The sequence below is a fragment of the Cupressus sempervirens genome, chromosome 3, assembly GCF_028749045.1.
Source record: "Cupressus sempervirens isolate cs-2001-9-10 chromosome 3, ASM2874904v1, whole genome shotgun sequence".
NCBI lineage: Eukaryota > Viridiplantae > Streptophyta > Pinopsida > Cupressales > Cupressaceae > Cupressus > Cupressus sempervirens.
The window spans coordinates 185,090,084-185,118,034 of NC_143120.1; the positions used below are offsets into that span (position 1 = coordinate 185,090,084).

Genomic DNA, 27,951 nt, shown 5'->3' on the forward strand with positions numbered 1-27,951 from the left:
TACCCTCATAATCAAGCAGCTGAATCCAAAAACCAGTTGGAGAAGCCAACTTCAACATTTCTGGAAGCCCCTTGGAGGTATCCATCTCAACTAGGATGCGAGCAAATGTAGTCCTATAGACATTGGAAGAAACCGAATCAACCAATATGAAATCCCCAAGAGCATCCCAATAGCCTCTAGGACAGAATCCTGCCAGAAATGAAGGGGAAGATTCAGTAACCTCACCCATAGAGGAATCTTATTAAAGGTTTCAGAAGTCAAATTAAATGCTGGAAACCAAGGTTTGGCCATCAAGGGGAACCTTTCCTCCCAAGAGAAACCACGACCCAAGAGCATTTCTGTCATCAACATTAGCAAATTTCACAATAAAAAAACCTCGTGCCATAGGGTATATCTGCATTTCATCCAAAATGATTGGTTTCCAAAATTTGGAAATTCAAGCATGCAAATCTGAAAAAGAGGGCCAAAAACTCTGAAAACGAAAAAATAATAGTTGTATTGGAGTAATCCTCCACATATGAGTTGATCTCCTCAACTACATCTTGTTCAAAATGAAGCACTAGGGGATTACTAACCAGGATAGAAACAACTGAATGACTGACTAAAGGAGCAAATGACCAGAGCCCCTTCCTCACAGGATCAGAAATAGTTGCCTCATATGTGGCCACATCCGCATAAGAAATAACAGAACGAATAGGAGAACCCTTCATAGTAGGAGAAGCATGAACATCGGGACTAGGAGCACTCCTAGCCACAACAGACACCACAGGAGGAAACTTAGCCGCAACCGTCGCAGGAATAGAGCTCTGAGAAGCTCCATGGGCAGGCAGAGCCTTTGCAGAAGCCCCAGTAACCTGCGCAGGAGAAGTCAGAGGATGAGCAGGAGAAATCACAGGAGCAGGAGCGGGAGTGATCTTGACCACAGGAGAGGCACCAGATCCAGCAGGAACATCCCCTACCACAACCGGCGCAGCAACATCCCTGACCAAAGGGACCACGGCAGGAGCAGTCGCAGGATGAATGGTAGGAGCAGAAGTTTGAATTTGCCCATGGGCGGGAGCGCGGGCAGGAGCAGGAGCCATTTGTTGATTAATCCATGATAATTGATTATTTTTCTCTAATTTAAAATTTGAAGGATCCACCATATTTTTAAAATCTATTGATGCTTTCTCACATGTTAAAAATGCCACATACTTATGTGAGATTATTGAGGAAGTCATACACGAGCTAAGAGAAGAAAATGTGGTGCAAGTGGTGATAGATAATGCAACAAGATATGTTGTTGTAAGTAAATTTTTAACTTTCCAAGTTTTGAACATTTGATGGAGAGACATCTATAAATTTATATGAACTTTTTTTAACATATGTAAATCTCTAATTAATTTAAAACTTATGCAGGTAAACTTTTGATGGAATTTTTATGGTCTCTATATGCGATCCATTGTCTTGACCTCATGTTGGAGGATATTAGTAATCTTGAATGGGTCAAATCATGCTTTGAAAGGGCCAATAATATTTGCAAGTTTATTTACAATCATACATTGGTCCTTAGCATAATGAGGCAATACGCGAGGCAACATGAGTTAGCTTGTCTTGGTATCACGAGTTTTGGTTCAAATTTTCTCACATTGAAATCCTTGTTGGCATCAAGGAGAAATTTGAAATGCATGTTTGTTGGGGTGGAGTGGACTTCCTCTTCCTTTGCTACAACCATTGCAAGGATAGATATGACAATTTGCATTTTTTATGAGGCTAGTATTTGGAACCCTTCTCAAGAATTTTTGGAGGTAAATTTATTATAACTTAACGCTTAGTATTTACTTGTTTAATAATATACTTTTATTTTTAATTTATATTCATGTTTTTATTTGTTTTCAATTATTTAATTTTGCTTATTTTTTATTTAGTTTGTGGCTTAATTTGTTTTTTTTTTAAAATATTGAGAACCTTGTAGTTCTCTTACAAGTTTTTGATGGGAGAAGTCCTCTATGAGCTACATATATGAGAGCATGAATATGGCCAAGAACATCATTAGATCCATATATGTAGCGGTGAAGGAGAGTATGGTCTCATTTGAGAGATACATTGATAGGAGATGGCAAAATCAACTTCGCATTCTCATTTATGCAATAACTTATTACCTTAATTTGACATTTCATTTCCAATCTGAGTTCAAGGAAGATGAGAAGGTTCTTATTGGCCTATATACAATGATGTAGAAGATGCGTAGTGGTGACACAACCTCAACTACAACCATTGAGCTAGCTAAGTATAATAATTAGGAAGGGGTGACTTTCTCAAGCAAGATGTGCACAAATGCTCGGATATAAATACAACCAGGTACAAATATATTCTGAAGTTTATGACTTATGCATTTTAATTTTTGATTTTGTAATTTAGCCTTAAAGTTGTACTTGTAAATGAGACTATTTTTAATCTTTTCCTTATTTTAGATAGATGGTGACAAATGTTTGGGCCCTCAACCCCAAATCTTAAAAAATTGCTATTTGTATTTTGAGTTATCCAAGTAACACTTTTCGATGTAAGAGCAATTGGTCCATGTTCGAGCACATCCACTCGAAGAGGCAAAATAAGTCACCTATGCAAAGGTTGCATGGTCTTGTTTTTGTTCATTACAACTTCTATCTAATGATCAAATAGATTTTGGACATTAACTCCTCACTAATCATTCTAAAGGAGATAGATCCAGAGTCATAGTGGCTTACTGAGGCTACTGATCCAGTCTTCACTGAGGTGAATCGTGACTAGATTGACTAGGAAAATTTAGAGTATGAGGTTGTAGCTATGGCCGAAGAGGAGGATAGAGCACGTTCAGTCACACGCTCTCATGCATGTACACACATTGTTGATGTTGATCATGAGCCCACCTCACAGGTGAGGGCTATGGTTACTTAGTCTTGTAGGACCTACCTTATGCACATTTGTTGTAGAAGGAAAACAAGATACTCAAAGGTTGAGGTTGAGGCTGAGATCAAGGATGTAATGCCCCGCTCAGAAACCTAAGAGAAATATACCTAACATGTAACCAAGTTTGCTGAACAATTTAGAAAAAAAAATGTTTATACAACACAAGATAACAATGCAGAAGCAATTTACACATTCACATCAAGTATCCAAGCAATTACAATATAGTTTTCATTGCTCAAGGGTTCCTTTGCCTTGAGTCACATTTAAGAAGTTATATTATTTAATTTAAGTTTCAAATATAATGTCATGATCACAAGGAATAACATATACATCATCTCATAAGAAAATGTATAAATACAACTGAAACAATGAAAGTATGTCCAATAACTAACATTCACTACACATGTTGTAGGGTATGTGAGAATAGATATCATATATCATAATACATGATAACATATATACATCAATTAAATAGAAGTCTCTGAGATAAGAATAATAATGATAACTATATAACTGCATCATCGAACATCCAACAACTGGCAATGTGAGGGGGACTCAAATGGTAAGAGGACACTACCTCTTGATTGTGTGGTTACCTAGTCATGCTTCCACTCCCTCCGTGCAGGGAAGATAATGAACAATCCACATACAACTATTCAATCCTAAAACATTCCTAGGCAAGGTATACCTACTATATACCTACTAGCCAAAACTATCTCAAAGGTAACACATACTACTCAAGAAGATAAGATACTCCAAAAGGAAGAACACTCAATCCAATACCAACATCATACATATACCAAGAATAGATCAAATCACCAAAATCATAAGATGAAGTCAATGAAAGATATCCACCTCAAGTCAAGAACCATATGTCAAAAGTACATTAGCCATGAATCACCAATCACCAACAATGAAGGTAAACACTGACATTAAATATATCCAAAATAATAATTACATTCATCAATAAGTAAATCCAACAATAAGTACACCACTAGAGGTACAAACAAAATCTACAGAGGAGACTCAGGCTACATTCTAGGGAGTGTCATCACATGGTCAAACTGCTTGAGTTACCCTGGACTAATCTCTCAATAGACCTCAGACCCTCAAGTGTTGAGTTACCCTGGACTGGTTACTCTGAACCCTGGACCCTCAACATGACACATGCAAAACCAGAAAACCCTCTCAAGAAGACGAGGTAAACTAGTTGTACTATCATCCCATTCCCATCCTTAGCCTATACAAGCATTCTAGGTATGGGTAGGTCAAATATCTCTAACTTATCTTTTTAGTGTGTTTTTCCAATATATTAATCACTAGATTATCACATATTACATAACTTACAATAGGTTACCTTGGCATTGACTATTAGTTTGTGGTGACTGATCAGCGAAGTATTGTACATACTTCATATTTCTTTGGGGAATTTTTTTTTGGGCCCTATTTTATTAGGATTTTGGGCCTACATGTAATAATTAATCATAAACCTAAAGCGGTAAAAATACTTGTATAAAAGAGCTTAGGGTTAGGGGTTGTTCATAGTGTGTGATGCAAAAATTGCTCCTTGCAACATTATTGAGTTGTAAGGGATTACAGATTGTAATAAGGTTGTAACCATTGAATCGTAATAATATTGGACTTGGTGTTTCGTGGACGTAGCCTAGGACTTGGGTGAACCACATTAAATCTTGGTGTCTTGTGTTCTCTTCTGTGCAATCTATTATTTTTTTATATTGTTTATATTTGCATGTAATTGTTATTTCTATCTATGGCTTAATCTTAATAGGTGGTATCAAAGCAAGGTTATTTTTTCTAGATATCCTCTGCAAGAAAGTCTCACGGTTGAGTGGGAGCGATGGCAGACGAGTGTAAGCTGAGGGCTGACAAGTTTAATAGATAGAACCTTCAATTATGGAAGATGCAAATAGATGACTATCTTTCTCAAAAGGATTTATGGAAGTTGTTGGAAGGAAAACCTAAGAACCAGGGAACTATGACAAATGAGGATAGAGAGATTTTAGACAGAAAAGAACTTGGAAGCATTTGATTATGCCTAGCACCATCAACGACATTCAACATTACAGAAGCAAAGATGGTGGAAGAGTTGATGGAAACCCTAGCAAAATTGTATTAAAAGCCCTCCACTTCAAATAAAGTATTTCTCATGAAGTGCTTATTTAATATGAAAATGGAAAAAGGTGGATCTATTGTGGATCATTTAAATTAGTTTAATACCAGTACTTGTCAGTTATCTTTTGTGGGTATTAATTTTGATGAAGAAATTAGGGCTCTCTTGATTTTGTGTTCTTTGCCTGAAAGCTGGAATGACTTGGTAATGGATGTGAGTAATTCTATTTCTAGATCTAATACCCTAACATATGATGATGTGATCGGTGTTATTTTGAGTGAGGAAACTCGAAGGAGAACCTCAGGTGGATCTACATCAAGACGTGCTTTGAACAAACAAAGTAGAGGCAGAATGATTAAGAGAGGAAATAATTCTAGAAATCATAATAAATCAAGAGGAAAGTCAAAGGGGAAGAGGTCTCAATCTAGAGGACCAAGAGATTGTTGGTATTGTGGGAAACCAGGGCATAAGAAGAAAGATTGATGGACTTGAAAGAACAATGAAGGAGATAATTCAGAAGGGAACAAGGAGGCAAATGTGATAAGTAACAATTTCGAAGAGGATGCTTTGCTTCTATTTTTAAAAAGTGTTAATGATTCATGGGTTTTAGATTCTAGTGCTTCATTTCATGCTACACCTCATAGAGGTTATTTCATTGATTATGTCTAAGGGGATTTTGGGCTTTTTTATTTAGAGGATAATGAACCCTGTTAGATTGTTGGAAAGAGAAAAGTTAAGATTAAGTTATAGAATGAGAATCATTGGCTACTACATGAGGTAAGACATGTTCCAAGACTACATAAAATGTTTATTTTATTAGGAAAACTCAGTGATGAGGGTTGTGTAGTTACTTTTAATGATAAAAATTGGAAGGTTTCAAAAAGTTCCCTTGTAGTAGAAAAATGTGTGAAATTAGACACTTTATATCTTTGTACAGGTCATATTGTTCCTTCTACTTTGATTTTTTAAGAAAAAAATGAATGTTTAAGAACAATTGGTGCAATTGAGCAGGGAGAACAAGTAACTACTTTAGATTCTGATACAATATTGCAGCACAACAGACTTGGGCACTCGAATGAGAAAGGTATGAAAGTACTTCATTCAAAACAAGTTTTACCAGGTCTAAAAAGTGTTAATATGGATTTTTGTGAAAGTTGTGTATGGAAAACAAAAGAGAGTGAGTTTTGTGAAGACTAGGAAGGAAAATAAAAGTGAGAGATTAGAGCTTGTGCATACAGATATATGAGGACCAACTCAGGTATCTTCCCTTGGTGGCTTTCATTATTATGTTACATTTATTGATGTTACAACTAGAAAAGTATGGGTTTATTTCCTTAGACAGAAATCTGATGTATTTCAAACTTTTAAGAAATGAAAATCCTTGGTTAAAAATGAGATTAGTAGGAAATTAAAATGTCTTAGATCTAATAATGATGGTGAGTATTGCAGTCATGAATTTGAATATTATTGCTCCACTAATGGTATTTGTAGAAAGAAAATTGTTCCAAGGACTCCATAGGAAAATGGAGTGGTTGAACACATGAACATGACAATAATGTAGCATACAAAGAGCATGAGGTTACATGCAGGGTTGCCCTTACACATATGGGTAGAGGCTATCAATACTATTGTATATTTGATTAATAGAGGTCCCTCTACTCCTTTGGGTTGTGGTATCCCAGAGGAAGCATGAATTGGTAAGAAGGTGAGTTATTCTTTTCTCAAAACTTTCAGTTGTGAAGCATTTGCTCATATAGATTTTGAAAATAGAACTAAGTTGGAAGCTAAGTCAAAGAAATGTGTCTTTGTTGGATATGACATTAATGAATTTGGTTATAGGCTTTGGGATTTTGAAAATTATAAAATTGTACGAAGCAGGGATATCATATTCAATGAGAAAGTGTTGTACAAAAAAATGTTGTAGCAACATCAAAAAAAAGAAGATGAGTATGTAGTGCTTGATGATACTCCAAAAGATGACGTTCTAGCAATTCCTCATGATGTGCAACAACCACAACAACAAATACCACACATCCCAATGAATGTTAGATGATCAACAAGGCTAAGTAGACCTCTAGAAAGATTTTCTCCTTCTTTGTACTCTATTTTACTAAGAGATGCTGGTGAACCTAAATGTTATGATGAAGTTGTGCAAGTGGATACTAAGACTCAATGGGAGTCTGCAATGAAAGATGAAGTGGACTCTTTGCTAAAAAATAAAACTTGGGATTTATGCAAGTTGCCTGAAAGTAAAAGGGCTTTATAGAATAAGTGGGTTTACAGGTTGAAAGAAGAGGATGGAGGTAAGAAAAGATTTAAAGCCAAGTTAGTTGTAAAAGTATTTGCACATAAAAAAGACATTGATTTTGATGAGATATTCTCTCTCGTTGTTAAGATGACTTCTATTCGTACTGTTTTAATTATTGTGGCTACTGAAGATTTGCATTTAAAGCAGCTTGATGTTAAAACGACCTTCCTTCATGGTGATTTAGATGAAGAGATATATGGCTCAGCCACAGGGATTTGAGGTCAAAGGTAAGGAGAACATAGTCTGCAGATTGAAGAAAAGTTTATGTGGCTTGAAGCAAGCACCTTAGCAATGGTATTTGAAATTTGACAGTTTTATGCATAAGCGGTGTCATTCAGATCATTGTGTTTATTTTAAAAAGATGGATGATGACAACCACATTATTTTATGTTTATATTTTGATGATATGCTTGTAGTTGGGTCTAACATAGATCATCTTAAGGGGCTAAAACGCCAGTTATCACATGCATTTGCTATAAAGGATTTGGGGGCTGAAAAAAAATCCTTGGTATGAAGATTTGTAGAGATAGGAATAATATGAAATTAACATTATCTCAAGTTGATTATATTGCGAAAGTGTTGCAATGTTTCTCTATGGAGAATGCTAAAGCTATTAGCACACCTTTACCTAGTCATTTGAAGTTGACTAAGGAGATGTGTCCCAAGACACCAGAAGAGGATGATAAGATGTTTAAGGTACCTTGTGTTTCAGTTGTAGGAAGCTTGATGTATGCTATGATATGTACAAGGCTAGATATTGAACATGCAGTGGGAGTTGTTAGCAAGTATATGAGTCATCTAGGGATTGAGCATTGAAATGTAGTAAAATGGATTCTCAAATATTTTGAGAGGTACATCTAGTAAGTATTTACACTTTGGGGGTTCTACTATTGATTTATAGGGTTATGTTGACTTAAACTTGACAAGGGATATTGATACTAGGCGGAGTACTACAGGTTATGTATTTACTATTGGTGGGGCAACAGTGAGTTGGGTTTCTTGTTTGTATAAAGATTAATGCTTTACCCACTATACAGATAGAGTATGTTGCTACTACAGAGGCAACCAAGGAGATGATATGGAATCAGTTCTTCCTAGAAGAATTGGGACACCCTTAGAGGGATAATTTTTTTTTAATAGATAGTTAGAATGCCATTCATCTTGTGAAGAATTCTGTTTTGCATTCAAAGACAAAACACATACAGTTGCCGTACCATTTCATTTGGTTAGTTTTAGATGATAGATAGTTAAAGCTGGACAAGATACATACAGATGACAATCCAATGGATATGTTTACAAAGGTAGTGACATGGGAGAAGCTGAATTCCTCTTCAACTTTGGTTGGTCTTCTAGACTGAACAAAATAAAAGAACAACATAGTCCATGGTTTGATCTAGTGGGAGCCTCATGGAGTAGTGACATAGCTACAAGATCAGTCTCCAAGTGGAAGATTCTTGTCTAATGTGGAGCCTGATCAATCCCCAAGTCTGAGATTGTTAGTTTGTGGTGATTGATCAGGGAAGTAATTTTTTTGGGCCCTATTTTATCAGAATTTTGGGCTGACATGTAATAATTAATCATAACCCTAAAGTGGTAACAATACTTGTATAAAAGAGCTTAGGGTTAGGGGTTGTTCATAATGTGTGATGCAAAAATTGCTTCTTGTAGCAATATTGAGCTATAAGAGATTAGGAATTGTAATCAGGTTGTAATCACTAGATAGTAATAATATTGGACTTGATGTTTGGTGGACATAGCCCAAGGTTTGGGTGAACCGCGTTAAATCTTGGTGTCTTGTGTTTTCTTTTGTGCGATCTATTATTTTTTGATATTGTTTATATTTACATGTAATTGCTATTTATATCTATGGTTTAATCTTAACACTGACCACTTTGGGTCCCAGACCTCTATTGCAAGCCACTCCCAAAGACATGCACTTTGATGACCTCTTGTAAGCACATAAAGCACAATTATGTCCCATACCATAACATCCATGATGATCAAAATCAATTTCTTAACAGGCAACCCAAAAACAAGTTGGTACTCCCAACCCAAGCAAACATAAATACACCACATAGAAAAACTCATAAATGCAACTTCCAAATTGAAAACACAGACTCGCCATAATTTCTAAAATAAAGAAATATCATAAAATAAATTGCAAAGACAACCTCTGGTGTACGTCCTAGTTGGCCAACTAAACAACAAATAGAAGAAAGAACCATCATACGAGATCGATTCACATAGTTACAAGTCATTTGTTTTCAAAGTCTTATTCGGTCATATGGATGTGTTTTACTAATAAAATAACAAAATAGTAATGATTTGCCTAAGATTGTTGCTCATATCTTCATTTGAAATACCTCAAATCAAATAATACTCCCTAACCATTTTTAATACAATAAAAGATTTATTATTTATTAATTATATTTCTCAAAGTTGTCAATCTAATGATTATAATCTAATTGAAATAAATAACCACCTTTTGATAGTATTTATTATTAATAGACTAAATAATACCTTTCTATCATTAGTTATAAAATTTAATAATAACCAATTATATTATCTAATATTTATAATCAAGACATTTAAAATTATATATATATATATATATATATGAAGAACTTTCAAAAAGTTTCTAAATGAGTTCATAAATTAAAAAAAGAAATAAACAATTTTATTTGAATCACCATGCATTTCTAATATGTTATCTAGAATGGAAAGGAATATATTCTTGTATTCCCTTAGATTACATTTAGAACATAAAGAATCAGTTACAAAACATAGTGGGCCTTCTCCTTAAAGAAAAAAAATCAAACATGTTATTTGTTTTCTCCATCTTAAGTTGAGCATGACATAGAAGTTCTCAAGTTTTTTCTTGGGCAAGCTTACATGGGCATCTCTTATTTATTTATTTATTCATTTATATATATATTTTTAACATTATTTTAAACATATTTATTTATTTATAATTGTATATCTTTTTACATTTTAAAGATACATGATAGACATATTTTCTCAATAACATTAAAATTTATATTTAAAAAAATAAATCTAATCTAATGAAAAAACATAATGTATAATATTTTTTTAAAGGAAAAATATAATCGAATAGTAGATTAAACTCACAAAATCTTTCAATCAAACCCTAATTGTTTAAATATGATTCTCTCTCTATTTTTTCTTCTGTTGAAACAAATAGGAAATTAATTTCGTTCACATAGATCTGAGCTAATAAAACAGAAGGAAAAATCAAGATTCAAGCACCCAATAGACATGAAGCAGGCATATCTTTTCTAATGAAACATACTATTACAAGTCTCAAACCCTACCTCACCCTAATGCTAACAACCTAGTTATTTGGTGAAACCCTTGCTAATCCAAAGCCCTTCAAAGCTTCCAAAATTCCTCTTGCCCAAAATTCAAAAATTGCTCTCGAAAAACCCATGTCTCTAAAATGACCCAAAAAAACCCTAATATAGAACTCTAATTACCTTTTAGGGTTTTTGTCTCCACCAACTCTAAAATTACAATTATTTAGTTTAATTATTCCTTTCTTACACAATTAATCTACTTTTTTAAAAAATTAATTAATTTTTTATTATTTATTTATTTCTCCACTTTATTATTTAAAGTAAACTCATGAAAAAATATTTATTTATTATTTAATAAATAAAGATAACTTAAGCGCATTATTTAAATGTCACTAAATTATTTTAAATATTTATTAATTAAATAATAATGCTACAATATATTTAAATTTTAATATTTAACATTTAATTTTTAAATCATTTTTAACGTAGTTTTCCTAAAATAGGAATTTTAAATTAAATCTTTTAATTTAACTAAAAATTCGTATAATTTCAATAAATACAAAATCGTCCTATTTTAACATTTTTCCATTTGTAAAAAATTAAATAACATTTGATAAATCAACATCAACTATCAATCCAAGAATCTCAAATAACTAGTCTATCAGGCAATTCACCAAGTCAAACCTCAAGAAATGCATAAGGAAAATCAACCCAAGTAAGAACCAAACCACATACGCACAAAAGACTCACGAGTTTTAAAAAGGGTAGACAATTTGTTACGAGTCCTCCTTGTAGGACAAGTATTTAGGCTATGTTTGGGATTGAACTTGATCATTATCTTCTCATTCTCACCATTTTAGCATTGTAATAGGACACACTCATCCTGACAATTTAGGGAAGTCAATCCCTGCATCACGCATCCTACATTAAAGATAAGCATGTACATGTATATAAATATATCTAAACTAAACATGCAATGACAGGGAGTGGTACATCGTATAGATCTCGACTAGTAGGTGACTACAACTCCCTTCCTTAACCACATCAAACACGTCAAACAAAAGATAAAATAGACACACACACCATACACATATAAGTGTGGAGTAAATATAATAATAACCACAAGTTAAACATCGAATGCTCAGGTATAACAATGCATCCTTACGAATATGAAATAGTCATCATTAAAAAAAACATCATCTAAAATTGCTATGAAATAAATCTCATTTATTAACTACAAATCATTGAAGCATCATTATAGCACCAAAAACCATAATCATTAAACAACACATGAAATATAGTCAACCAATTAATCATCACTATATATCTCCAATCCAAGTCATGAAATCATATCATAAAACTGTAAATTAAATATCTAAAAAATTAACAAAAGTATAGTAATAGGCCTAAACGAGTTTGGCAATCAAAGCATAAACGAAAACTACGGGTGGGTATTACAAAGGATGAGGATGAGGCTTGAGCAGATAGGGTTCCTTTTTGTCTACAATATTATTATTTACAATTTTCACTTTATAGTTACACATATGTGTTTCATTGAACATTTGATGTCATTGGTTTCATGGATTTTATATACATTTATGATTTCACAACATTTATAATTCTATATATCTATGTCATATGATTCTATGTTTTCTATTTCCTTTAACTACTATTTACATTTTACGTATGTGATGGATTTATCATTTGTATTTCTTGTTTATGTATGTTAGCTTCTATTTGATGACATTATAGCATCTTTAAGTTATATTTAATAAAGGGTGCATGAAACTAGTCTTAAATCATTAAAATCTCTAAATTTCAAGGTTTTTTTTCATTTTGTCGAATGATAGTCAAGTCATTGGCAAGTCATAGCTAAGTCACAAGTTGAGTCAACCTTTTAACTATTAGAATGCTCTCTTCATTGCATCCCTATCTAACTTATGTTGGATAAACCATAGACCAAGGATTCCCACTACTTGACCAATGTTTAGCCTTGTATAAACCATAACATACATCAAAATGTAGCTAAGTCACAAGTTGAGTCGACCTTTTAAATATTAGAATGCTCTCTTCGTTGCATTCCTATCTAACTTACGCAAGATAAACCATAGACCAAGGATTTCCACTACTTGGCAAATGTTTAGCCTTGTATAAACCATAACATACATAAAAATGTAGCTAAGTCACAAGTTGAGTCGACCTTTTAAATATTAGAATGCTCTCTTCGTTGCATCCCTATCTAACTTACGCAAGATAAACCATAGACCAAGGATTCCCACTACTTGGCCAATGTTTAGCCTTGTACAAACCATAACATACATCAAAATGGCTACAATACTCACATATTTTACTTTCGTCATCTCCTCAATCTCAATTCAATATTTTGGACACTACACATAATTTACTTTCCTTGCAAAATGAGGTCTACCAAGGATTTCTATGTTGTCATGTTGAATCTCTCCAATACAGAGTTCACATACTTGTTTTAGCTTAATCAAAGCTTTCTACTAGCTTTTGATTTGCATCTCTAAAATGCACCTAGCTTCACCCATATCATTAATCTCATATTGTGTTAACAATTGAGAGTTCAAGTTAGAAACCAAAGATTTTCCATTATGAAAAACATACCATCAACACACAATGGAATAATGAGAATGATGCAATTGTTAAATTTGGAATAAATACAATGATCAAATTTAGACCTATGAATTATTGAATTTAACAAATAGGTTTTATACTTTCGGTACCATATTTAAGAAGACTATTTTAAACCATAGAGAAATTTCTTCAACTTTATACCATATTTTGTTTATCATTTATAATGAAATAATTTAGTTGTGACATCTAAACATCTTCTTCTAAATCACCCTAAAGGAATATTGTCTTTGGATGTCAACTTTTCTATATGAGATATTATTTCCTTGTAATTAATTTCCCTCCATTTGTGAATATTCCTTCATGATTAATCATGCTTTATGCTTTTCAACATTGTCATCAAGACCAAACTTTGACACTTAAATATACAACCAATGGGTTTGTAGCCTTTAGGAAAAGGTACCAAATTCATGTCTTTTTTCTTCTTCAAAGCATCCATGTCTTTGCCCATGACTTCCACTGAGGAATCTACAACATCCATACCCATAACCTTTCTAATAATCCTAGGCTCATTAGTGTTAGCAATCAAGACAAAAATATAATTGGAATCCTATAATGAATAACTAAATAATTTCAATTGTTCTCTAATTTTTGTAGACCTCAATGACCACTATTGAGGTTCTTTGAACTTGCTAGAGATATCCTCATTGTTAGGTCCAACAAGAGTACGTGATTCATCTTTCTTTAGAGGATGTGATTCATCTCTCTTTAGAGTATGTGGTTGTTCTCTTTTTTCTTTGGTTGTGGTTCAACAATGGAAGGTTCATCTTTGTAAAAATTATATTTCTACTATAGAGAACCTTCTTGGCCATTAGATTACAAAGCTTGTACCTTTTCATGTTGATGCCATAGATGATGAAGGTACATATTATCACCTCACTTTCCAACTTAGATATTATCATTCAACACAAGTGTATATGCCTTGTGACTGATTACTATGAGATGTCTAATCAAAAGCTTTTTCCCAAGTCACATTTATGTGCATTCCTTCTAAAAAAAGTTGATGTAGGCATTTTTTTACTAGAAAGCATGTAGCTACAACTTCAACCTACAAAAAATTGTTCAAGGTCACCATTACTCAACATGATCCTAGACCTTTCTATCAATGTCTTGTTTATCCTCTTTGTAACTCCTTTTTGTTGTGGGGTTTATGGAGTTATATTATGTCTTTCAATTCCACGCTCTTAACATAAATTGTTAAATTCTACCAAATAATTTCCATCACCATTGTTAATCTTTGAATTTGGAATCTCTCTTCTACTTTGGTTCTCAACCAAAGCCTTTAACTCTTTAAATTAAATAACTGCTTCACACTTACTCTTGAGAAAATAAATATGTCCTAAAAATTAATTAATGAAACAAAATATGCAAATTTTTATAAAGAAGCAACATTGATGAGACCAAACACATCGGAATGAAATTGTCGAAAACCACATAAGACTAATGATTTTTTGTTTTATCGGTAATATGCCATAAGGCCAAGGTTTATAATATTAAAATTACATAACCCATCTCAATAGGACACCAAAGATAAGAGATGAGATATGTATCTTTGGTTTTGCCCTTACAATCTTTATATGCAAAATAGACATTTTAGTACTCCATGATTGTCTCGTGAGTGTTAACGTTGTTAACTTTTTTGAATCCTTCCCTACATTACCTATAATTCAATCTTGACTAAGATCTTTTTTTTAGTTATCTAAAGCTTAATGAAATCCATTTTTTCATTGTTATATGAAGGATTGCTTGTATGGAGGAATAATATTTATTAAATATGCCTACTAATAAAAAAAATCATACTATTTTTGCAAAAATAAAGATTTAAAGAAGTATTAGTATAAGCTTATAAATTACAACCACAAATATCCTTAATCAATACATAACTCCAATTTTATATAAAAGAAAAATTCATATTGATCAGGAACATAATTTCAAGAACATTGCCCTTCTTTTTCAATTGCAGCCAAAGGGATTATACCTATACACTCATTAATCTACATTAGAAATCATCAAAATGGAAGTCACTATGGAGAAGAGGTAACATCCGAATCAAACAACTCAACATAGGGATCATTTCACTTGATGTATTTGAGATTGATGTTTTCAATATCCTCCCACAAACTAACTCGATCTCATTTCATAAATTGGTCAATCCAACCAAAAGAGGGAAGGTATCCAACATGGAGAAAATGCACCAAAAAGTCTACATTCCATCTTATGACTAGTTTCCATTTTATAAATCTCTTCTGGTCCGAAGTGAACACTATAGGAAACAAGGGAACATTATTCCTTCCAATCAGATTTAAATTATAGTTTCAAGGTCTGGGTATCATTCGAGCCATGTTGATATTAATAAATATCTTCCCTGGTATTCTGCGTAAAATCTCTATTCCATATTCTGAGCCTCCAGCATATGGACCATAGCCATAGACATTGATGCAATACAGAGGGAATTCTATACTGATCTGTATTAAAAATGAGTTCTCTTCCCAGAATTCTAAATGCTACTCTCGTTACTAGAAAATGAGAGGACATTAACATATCTTTGACAATCAATCTAGTTATCGACCTATTAAATGCAATTTGTGTTATAGGTCCGTGTAACTCTATAATTGATCATGTCCTACTTATCTATAATTGTTTCCATTTTTGGGCTTGACTAAAGATTGAACCTATGCTTAACATATAACGCGTGCTTCCTTTTATAACAGGACAAGACATTCCAAAGTAGGAAATGCAAAGGGAAGGATGAAGGCAATCCAATCAAGGATATGGAACATTACAGGTTAAAACAAGAATAATACTAGCAGTTGCATGTTTTTGTACATGCAACGATAAGTCGATAGGAATGATATATTTGACACGAAGAAAATTAATCAAAAGAATCTTTTCAAAAATTAATTGTATAAATTTTAGGCTAACTTATCCTTATACCATCCAAATATTTGTATGAATTATTAGGCTCAACTTATCCTGATACTATTGCCTTGAAAATATTTAAATTGAAAACTTGGCCACCTCAACTGTTATATTTTTGAAGTACATATTTTATAAAATATGATCTTATGTGTAATATTTAGTTTACTTTTATGAAGAGAAAAATCAAATTTATAATATATAAATAATTTTAATTTTAAATTTAAAAAAGAAAAACCAATTTCATTATGTAGCATTTCATTGTACAATATATTCATATAAAAATAATTATTTTTAATCTAAAATAATTTATATTTACTAGTATTTCTAAAGGTGCAATAATTATGTTGATAACAAAAATATACTTTCACATATTTTTAATATTATATCAACTAACATCTTCTAGACATGGTTGATAATGTTAAGTTTTTGTTTTTATTTGTTATTTTTTCAGGTCTTCTCTTATATGATTTTAATCATTGGTTGGTTTTATTTCAATTATTTTTAAGTTTAATTTTTAAATTAGTGTGCATTAGTTTTTTTTTAAAATATCATTTATATAAAATAATAATTTTATTCTTTTTAACTTTAAAATGATTCATTTTGATTTTTGTTTCTTTTTCTTTTATTGTCTACTTGCTATTTTAAATGCTTTTATATTTATCAATAAATTGAAATTTTAATAATAAATTTAATATCAAATAATAAAAATATTGAAATATTTAATTCTTAACTATAAATAGAACATTATTATTATTGTGATATTGCTATTAGGATTTAACTGTGTGCTAAGTGTTCCATTTATTCTCATGAGAGATGGATTCATGTTGAATCACTACTCATGAAACATGGGTCAATGAGTTTGACTCAAAAATCACAAGTTAAATCCTGATAGCAATATCACAATTTGACTAGCTGTGGAAACTATCTCCTACTTATTATTATTATTATAAATTTACTAATTAACATATTTCTATATAATAATAAATATAAAATACTATAAGATTGTAGGTTGAATTAATCTCTAAGAAAACAAAATAAATTTATAAACTTAATTAGAACAATCCTAAATTTCTCAAAATACTTATTTACCTCTATAGTAAGTGTGAGCATAGGTTAAAATATGTAAATAAATATATACAAATAATCTTACATACACAATAAGTGGAAAATGAAAAATTGTAATTACTATTTGCTACCATATAAGTACAATTTAGAATCAATACATTTGTAGCAATGGACACATATAACTAATAAAGTAGACTACTATGTAGAAATGAAACAAAATCAATCTATTAATATAGATTATAAAATTTCCTTACATATTTTGAATATAATAAGATAACATTCAAAAATGTTTCAAAAATTCTCCAATGTAAAGCTAAACCCAATTCATCAATCATTGAACTCTTCTCCATCAAAGAAATTTTGAAATTAATATCCAAATTTATGTCACTAAATGTTTTAGAATTATCATAATAATGTGTTCACAAATTTCATGATCTAAAGAAAATGTATAAAAAATTGATTAAAAAATATTCAAGCTTTGTGTTCATATTATTGCAAAGAATCTATCATGATTATTTAATTAATGAACAATTTAAGATAAGCTCTATGAAATCTACTAAGGCCTTGCAGTTTGGTTGTTTCATAAATACAAAAAAAAAAAATTAAATCTCAAAATTTTGGCTTTATCTTTTATACAAACAAATTCTCCCATAATGAGCTTTTTTCCTAACATGAGCTGAAAATACCATTATGAAAAATTGGTTTACCAACACTATTATAAAGAATTTTTTTATTATAAATAAATGGTAAAAAAAATCTTTCAGAAAAGAAGATATAGTTTAAATTACAAATATAGAAGATATAAGATAAAAAATATAGATTATTATTTTTTGATTTTCTTAGTTTCTTTGAATATTTCATTTTAAATTAGATTCTAATATATACTTTCTATTTTTAAAATAAATGTTTTTATTTAAATATTATTATTATTATATTTTCTCTTGATAATTGATATCAACCATCAAAATAAATATTTTTAAATTAGTTTTCATTATTTATAATTTTTAATTTAATAACAAATGTTTCTATTATAAAGTCTTAAAAATTTTAAGTATATATAACAATATATAAAAAATTGTTTCTATTGTAGTATATATAACAATGAAGATTGCCCACATAAATTTAATAGTTATTTATTTATTTATTTCATTTTCAATTTTTTAGTTAAGACTATTTATGTTAAGTTTTCTACAAGGATATGTCATTGTCCTTAAAATTAAAAGTCTCAAACAATTATATGATTAATTAGATGATAAATTGTATGTGACATTCAAATATTTATCATTTTAGAATAATTTTATTTGTGTTTTATTCTAATTATTAAAAATAGTGAAAATAAAATTCATAAAATAGATTTTATATTTTTCACCTTATTCAAATATTATTCACATCTTGTTTTAACATATCAAGCTCTTCTTATTTCTCAAAATTTCTAGCGGCTAAAACCATTCCCTATAGTTCCAAAAAGTCTAGACCATGAACTAACGAAAATAAAAAATAAATAAAAAGTTTCTTATTTTGTTATTTAATATTTCATTTTTCATAAAAGGCTTTAGAATTTTATTAGGAAGATATGTTTTTAATATATAAATATTTTTAATTAGAAAAAATATCTAGTTATAAATCTATTTTTTAAAACATATATCTATTAACAATCTTCCAAATTTTTGAAGTTTCCTTCTTTTTTAGATTATCTAATTTTGTAGATTTTGCTTCTATTATTAAAATATTAAAATCTACAAAACATTAAGTTATATTAAAGATCTTCCAAAATATGACATTTCCTTTTCATTAGATTTTCAACATTTATAAAATTTATTTCTTTTATTGAAATATGAAAATCTATAAATATTACATCATTAAATTGATACAAACTTTTAAAATGTTAAAAGCGTGCATTGTAATTGTAAACTCAAAACTTTCAAAACATATAGTTATTTTTCATAATCTTCTATTTTATAAATTTTATAATATTTTTTCTATATTCAAAATTATTTTCCAATCCTAAAAATTTAGAGAAATGCTAATTAGAAACATCTTAATAATATATCTTAGGTTTGAATCTATTGCATTTACTTCATTAAAGTCACCCCATATATTTTTTGGTATTTATGTAGCAATTTGTACTAATTAGATTTGGTCATGTAATACATTTCAATTGACTAAGGAAAAATTGTGAAAGAATATATACAATAAAGTAAGGAAGATACAACCACTTAGGTATGAAGACTTAATAAAATATACAACTTATTAGATATCACATTTGACATCAATAGGCCTACATGCCTAAAATATATAACTTATTAGATGCCAAAGATGTAATGAAGACCCCACTTTAAATTTCGAGTAGCATTTGAAGCCTAAAAGATATAGACATTGTATATTTCACCAATAGCTATATATAATATCAGAAATAGCGACCCTTCAAATCTTTATTATGCTCTGACAAGAAAACACAAAATATTCAGATTTCATAAATTTGACAACAAAATATCAATCCTATAAAAGTGCACAAAATATCAACATTACAAAAAATGATTCAAAGATTTCATAAACAAACTTAGAAAAATTGTAACAAGAGACTTACCTTGCATTTTTGCATGAATTGTCTGGTGTTGTCAACAATGTTGATCAAGGAAATGGATAAATAAACCCTACCCATTGCACAAACAATTTTAAATAAATATGAAGAAAATATATCTGCACAAACAATTTTAAATTAACATGAAGAAAAAAAATATTGGGCAAACCCTTCCTGTAACAAACTCCACCATTCCATTTTGAATAAAACAAGTTTGATTTTCTAGACAAATATTAAACAAAATCCTTTAAATGAGGAGTAGAAAATAGAACTTAGTGATTGAATTAGAAACAATGAAGTTTTTTTATTATAAATAAAGGCTAAACAAAATCAATTAATTGAGTAGAAAATAGAAATTGACAAAAATAAAAATTCGTTATTAGAAAGTATGAAAATCGACAAGGGCTGACAATTTCTTGGCAAAAAAATGCAAAAACCGGGAGCAAAGCTCCCACATATAAGCCTATCGGCTTAATTAAAGATGTCTAAAGATATTCAATGGAAGCCAACACTAATACTAACCGATTTCTATTTGATATCACATTTTCTATAAGGAAAAACAAAAAGAAAGTTGATCGTCCCCAAGTTACAAGGCACAAAAACTGCCAAACCCAAATACCTATGAGGGAAGGCATAAGAAACTTGAATCCTAGAAGGAATAGTCTAGGAAATTACACCTTCCCATTTTTGGTGTATTCTATGAAACAAACTCTCAGGCTACACCAACAAAAGGGGAAGGTGTCCAATCAAAGACTTGATCAGTTAATATTTGTCTTGCTTGGAAGGAAGACACCATCAAACAATCTTAATTGGTGCAAAGTATAGATCATCATTATTATTTTTAATGGAGCCATGATGAAATGTATCTGACCAAGGAAAACATACAAAACCATACCGATCCCATAACAAGGTATCTACCTCACAAGTCATACAAGACCTAAAGGTGAGTGATAAAATACAAACCTACTAACTACTGCAACTACCAATTTAATCATCAATACAACATAACTATAATGAAAAAAATAATACGAGAAGAGATAACTCCAAGCATTAAAAGCTAAGGGGAAGTTGTTTCTAGGGATATTGTTATGTTTGGGAAATATTGACTCTCAAACATACAATATCACTAAAAATTCATCCCATAAAAAATGATCAAATACTCTATTTTGTAGCCAAATAAATGAGAAACAAAGAACTATATAGGACTACTAAACCCTAGCCAAGAATATCCTTCTTGTTAAAGGGAATCAAACTCTTAAAACAATGCTTAGTTCATTTTGAGAAGAATATTGCAACATGGAATACTTAAAATCGAGAGGCCCAAAAAAGGAAAATCTATGTAAAAAAAATAAAATTAAAGATTAAATGCTTGTAATGTCCCCTTGACAACCTAGACATGACCTTGCTACATGTCATACAAGAATTTGTCACCCAATTTATAGAGTCACATGTGAATTCTTGTCAATTGTAAGTGACATTAGTGTGTCTAATAACCAAGTCTTACATAATTTGCACTACTATTAGGAACAAGAAATCCTAAAAAATTCTTACATGTGTAGCTCTCTAATCATTTTGGCAACATCTATACTCAAGTTCTGTATAGAGGCCATTGCTGGTATTTTGAGCTATAATGATAATTCCATACCATGGAAAATACAAATTCTTTAATATATTTATTTTTAGAAGTATAGATCGAGTGAAGGGCTGAAAAGAGTTTGTATTTTGGTGAGATTGGAAGCTCAAATTTCCTTCCAATATCAAAATCATGGCATAGTAACCCACAGAATCACCTAGATTTTTCATTCTAAATTACATAAATGAAATGAAATGGATTAGTTATTTTTATCTGCTGATTTTGTGCACAATTTTAAGTATGTTGATCTTCCTTGGATAGCCAGTAATCTAATAAAATATCATTATAATGTTTCTAAATAGACAAGGTGAACCAAAGAGTTATAATGTTTATATCTATAGTTTTCTCTATTACATTTGTTGGAAATCATTTGTGTTCCTCTATAATGTTCCTATCTTCTCTAAAATAAGATTATCTCTTTTGTAATGTTTGTTTCTAACGTAAATAGGTTGCATTCAATTCTAAATTTAGGGTTTATATTTTAAGTGCATCTGAAGTCATATTGTTTAGCGTTAGAATGTAGATGGGTTGCCATTTGAGATGGTAAGAGCTTTTGGAAGATTTTTCCAAGACTAGTAATTTTTTATTAGTTGTTACATCATTACTAGACATTCTAGGTTGTTTATGATAAAGATTTCCAAAATTTTGCACACAACACTCTTAAAAAATTTGAGCACTGCTATATAGTGTATCAGTGGCCCTTTGAACAAATTTGGCAAGTTTGGTATTAATATTAGTATTAGTTATGAAAGTATAAGGTAGAATCATCAATTTATTTTTATATTGACATGTCTTTATTCTTAGTGAAGCAAAAATTTATGGAGCACTCATCCATACACTTAATTTGGTCATAACTGAAGTTCTGGAGCATTACCTATCTTGAAATGTGAAGCAAATCATGGAGAATTCATTTGTATTCTATTCACTTTTAGTTGACATGTAAAAATGAAAAATGATGAAGGTTGTCTATGCTTGGTAAGTGGCTTGCGATTGCAGGAGTATGATATTTAACATGACCATGCTCCAATTGTCTCCTTATTCTTACATAAATATCAACATGGCCAATATGAGATTGGAAATGACTTTTTTCCTTAACATAAAGGATTGAAAGTCCTTTGTTAAAATTACTAACTCTATCTTTGATGTTTGTTGTTTAGTGTGGAGCCTGATCAGTCTCCAAGTGGGAGATTGTTAGATTATGGCGATTGATTAGGAAAGTATTGTACATACTTCATAATTAGTGGGGTTTGGGGCATCAGCCTGAAATTTTTTTGGGCCGTGGCCAACGTTGTAGCCAACATATGGCTGACATGTTGTAACCCTAAAATGGATAAAATACTCATATAAAAGGGTTTAGGGTTAGGTATTTTCATTATGTTGTGATGCAAAATTACTTCTTGCAATGGTATTGAGCTGTAAGGGATTACGAACTGTAATCAGGTTGTAATCACTGGATTGTAATAAGATTGAACTTGCTATTTGGTGGACGTACCCCAGGGATTGGGTGAACCACGTTAAATCTTGGTGCCTTGTGTTCATTTCTATGCGATCTATTATTTTTTCTGTTATTGGTTATATTTGCATGTAGTTTTTATTTCTGTCTGTGGTTTATCCTAACAAGTGGTATCAGAGCCTAGTTGTTTTTTTTTTAGTTATCCTTTATAGGAAAGTTTCAAAATTGAGTGGGAGTCTCACAGTTGAGTGGGAGCAATGGAATATGAGGGTAAACTAAGGGTTGATAGGTTTAATTGGCAAAACTTCCAGTTATGGAAGATGCAAATGGAAGACTATATGTATCAGAAGGATTTATGGAAACCGTTGGAAGGCAAAGCCAAGAATCAGGGATCTATGTCAGATGCTGAATGTGATCTTTTGGACAGAAAGGCACTCGGAAGCATTCGGTTATGCTTGGCACCATTAGTGGCATTTAATATTACAAAAAGCAAAGACAACAGAAGAGTTGATGAAAACCCTAGCGACACTGTATGAAAAGCCCTCTGCTTCAAACAAGGTATTTCTCATGAAGTGTTTATTTAATATGAAAATGGCAGAAGGTGGATCTATTGCAGATCATTTAAATGAGTTTAATACTATTACTAGTCAGTAATCTTCTGTGGGTATAAATTTTGATGAAAAAATTAGGGCTCTCTTGATTTTGTGTTCTTTTCCTGAAAGCTGGAATGGCTTGGTAATGACAGTGAGTAATTCTGTTCCTGGATCTAGTACCCTAAAATATGATGATGTGATCGGTGTTGTTTTGAGTGAGGAAACTCATAGGAAATCCTTAGGTGGATCTACATTAGGAAGTGCTTTGAATGCACAAAGCAAGGGCATAACGACTAAGAGAGGAAGTAACTCTAGAAATCATGGGAAATCAAGAGGAAAGTCAAAGGGGAAGAGGTCTCAATCAAGAGGACCAAATGACTCCTGGTACTGTGGGAAACCAGGGCACAAAAAGAAAGATTGCTGGAATTGAAAGAAAATTGAAGGAGATAAATCTGATGGAGACAAGGAGGCAAATGTGGTAAGTAACAAATCCGAAGAGGATGCTTTGCTTCTATCTTTAGAAAGTGTTGATGATTCATGGGTTTTAGATTCTAGTGCTTCATTTCATGCTACACCTCATAGAGGTTATTTCATTGATTATGTCCAAGGGGATTTTGGGCTTGTTTATTTGGGGGATAATGAACTCTGTCAAATTGTTGGAAAGGGAAAAATTAAGATTAAGTTGCAGAATGGGAATCATTGGCTACTACATGAGGTAAGACATGTTCCAAGGCTGAGTAGGAATTTAATTTCAGCAGGGCAACTCAGTGATGAAGGTTGTGTAGTTACTTTTAATGATAAACATTGGAAGGTTTCAAAAGGTTCCCTTGTAGTAGAAAAAGGTGTAAAAGTAGGCACCTTATATCTTTGTATAGGTCATATTGTTCCTTCTACTTTGATTGTTTTAGAGAAAAATGAATGTTCAGAAACAATTGCTGCAGTTGAGTAGGGAGAACAAATAGTTGCTGTAAATTCTGATACAACACTGTGGCACATGCACATGAGTGAGAAAGGTATGAAAGTACTTCACTCAAAGAAAGTTTTACCATTTCTGAAATGTGTTGATATGGATTTCTGTGAAAGTTGTGTGTATGGTAAACAAAAGAGAGTGATTTTTGTAAAGACTGGGAAGGAAAACAAAAAGGAGAAATTAGAGCTTGTGCATACAGATTTATGGGGACCAGCTCAGGTATCTTCCCTTGGTGGCTCTCATTATTATGTTACATTTATTGATGAAGCAACTAGAAAAATATGGGTTTATTTCCTTAGACAGAAATCTGATGTATTTCAAACTTTTAAGAAATGGAAATGTTTGGTTGAAAATCAGATTGGTAAGAAATTAAAATGTCTCAGATTTGATAATGTTGGTGAGTGTTGCAATCAAGAATTTGAAGATTATTGCTCCACTAATGGTATTTGTAGACAAAAAATTGTTCCAAGGACTCTGCAGGAAAATGGAGTGTCTGAATGCATGAACATGACTATAATGGAGCGCGCAAGGAGCATGAGGTTGCATGTTGGGTTGCCCTTACACATGTGGGCAGAGGCTGTCAATACTACAGTATATTTGATTAATAGAAGTTCCTCTACTCCTTTTGGCTGTGGTATTCCAGAGGAGGCATGGACTGGTAAGAAGGTGAGTTATTCTTTTCTCAAGACCTTCAGTTATGAAGCTTTTGTTCATCTAGACTCTGAAAATAGAACCAAGCTAGAAGCTAAATCAAAGAAATGTGTCTTTTTTGGATATGGCATTAATGAATTTGGTTATAGGCTTTGGAATTTTGAAAATCTTAAAATTGTTAGAAGTCAGGATGTCATGTTCAATGAGAAAGTGTTGTACAAAGATCTGTTGCAGCAACATGAGAAGAAAGAAGATGATTATGTAGTGCTGGATGATACTCCAAAAGCTGATGTTCTAGCCATTCCTCATGATGTGCAACAACTACAACAACAAATACCACACACACCAGTGAATGTTAGATGGTCAACGAGGCAAATTAGACCTCCACAAAGATTTTCTCTCTCTCTCTCTCTCTCTCTTTGTATTCTATTTTACTTACTAATGCTGGTGAAACTAAAAGTTATGATTAAGCTATGTAGGTGGATACTAAGATTCAGTGGGAGTCTGCAATGAAAGATGAAATGGACTCTTTGCTAAAGAATAAGACATGGGATCTATGCAAGTTTCTTGCAGGTAAAAAGGCTTTATAGAATAAGTAGGTTTACAGGTTGAAAGAAGAGGAAGGAGGTTAGAAAATATTTAAGGCCAGGTTAGTTGTAAAAGGATTTGCACAGAAAAAGGGAATTGATTTTGATGAGATATTTTCTCTTCTTGTCAAAATGACTTCTATTCGTACTATTTTAAGTCTTGTGGCTACTGAAGATTTGCATTTAGAGCAATTGGATATTAAAACAACCTTTCTTCATGGCAATTTGGATGAAGAAATATATATGGCTCAGCTATAGGGTTTTGAGGTCAAAGGTAAGGAGAACTTAGTGTGCAAATTGAAGAAAAGTTTATATGGCTTGAAGCAAGCACCTCGGCAATGGTATCTAAAATTTGACAATTTTATGCATGAGCATGATATAATAGGTGTTATTCAGATTACTGTGTTTATTTTAAGAGGTTGGATGATGATAGCTACATTATTTTATGTTTATATGTTGATGATATGCTTGTAGCTGGGTCTAACATGGATCATATTAAGGTGCTAAAATGCCAATTAACACATGCATTTTCTATGAAGGATTTGGGGGAAGAAAAAAAAATCCTTGGTATGAAGATTTGTAGAGATAAGAAGAACATAACATTGATGCTATCTCAAGCTGATTATGTTGAGAAGGTGTTGCAACATTTCTCTATGGAGACTGCTAAAGCTGTCAACACACCTTTACCAAGTCATTTGAAGTTGACTAAGGAGATGTCTCCTAAGACACAGGAAGAGGAGGATAAGATGTCTAAGGTACCCTATGCTTCAGCTGTAGGAAGCTTAATGTATGCTATGGTATGTACTAGGCCAGATATTGCACATGCAGTGGGAGTCGTTACCAGGTATATGAGTCATCCAAGATTTGAGCATTGGACTGTTGTCAAGTGGATTCTCTGATATTTGAGAGGAACATCCAATAAGTGTTTACACTTTGGGAGCTCTACTACTGATTTACAGGGCTATGTTGACTCAAATTTGGCAAGGGATATTGATACCACACGGAGTACTATAGGTTATGTCTTTACTATTGGTGGGGCAGCTGTAAGCTAGGTTTCTTGGTTACAGAAGATTAATGATCTATCCACTACAGAGGCAGAGTATGTTGCTGCTACAGAGGTAGCCAAGGAGATGATATGGCTTCAGTTCTTCTTGGAAGAATTGGGAAATCCTCATAAGGATAATTATTTGTTCACAAATAGTCAGAGTGCCATTCATCTTGTAAAGAATTCAGCTCTGCATTCTAAGACCAAACACATACAGTTGCAGTACCATTTCATTCGGTCATTTTTGCAAGATGGACAGCTAAAGCTAGAGAAGATCCATACAAATGATAATCCAGCAGATATGCTGACAAAGGTTGTAACAAGGGAGAAGCTAGACTTCTTTTTAGCTTGGGTTGGTCTTTTAGACTGAACATGAATCAAAGAACAATAGAGTCTAGGGTGGTTTGATACAGTGGGAGCCCCATGTGGTAGTGGTATTGCTATAGGATCAGTCTCCAAGTGGGAGATTGTTGTTTAGTGTGGAGCCTGATTAGTCCTCAAGTAGGAGATTGTTAGATTATGGTGACTGATCAGGAAAGTACTGTACATACTTCATAATTAGTGGAGTTCCCCAAAATTTTTTTTGGGCCATGGCTAACATATTATGGCCGACATATGGCTGACATGTTGTAACCCTAAAATGGATAAAATACTTGTATAAAAGGGTTTAGGGTTAGGTATTTTCATTATGTTGTGATGCAAAATTTCTTCTCACAACAATATTGAGCTGTAAGGGATTATAGAATGTAATCAGGTTGTAATCACTAGATTGTAATAAGATTAGACTTGCTATTTGGTGGACGTAGCCCAGGGATTGGGTGAACCATGTTAAATCTTGGTGCCTTGTGTTCATTTCTATGTGATCTATTATTTTTTCTATTATTGGTTATATTTGCATGTAGTTTTTATTTCTATCTGTGGTTTATCCTAACAGAAAATCCTTTGTTAAAATTACTAACTCTATCTTTGATGTTTGCAAATTCTTCTTTGACTTCAATACTAAAATTTGAATGAAGACTTATGCCTTCAACTTTGAGCTTGTAAGCTTTAGTTAACTACAAGGAATGAAGCAAAGAAAAGATCAATAAGAAGAGGGCTATAGAAGACGTATGAGGCAA

At 31.8% G+C, this 27,951-nt stretch overlaps 1 pseudogene; it reads left to right on the plus strand.

Moving 5' to 3' along the window:
* The first annotated feature begins 2,805 nt into the window (after window positions 1–2,805).
* The window catches only part of LOC149565411 (squalene monooxygenase SE1-like), a 72,582-nt pseudogene continuing 47,436 nt past the window's right edge, over window positions 2,806–27,951 (plus strand).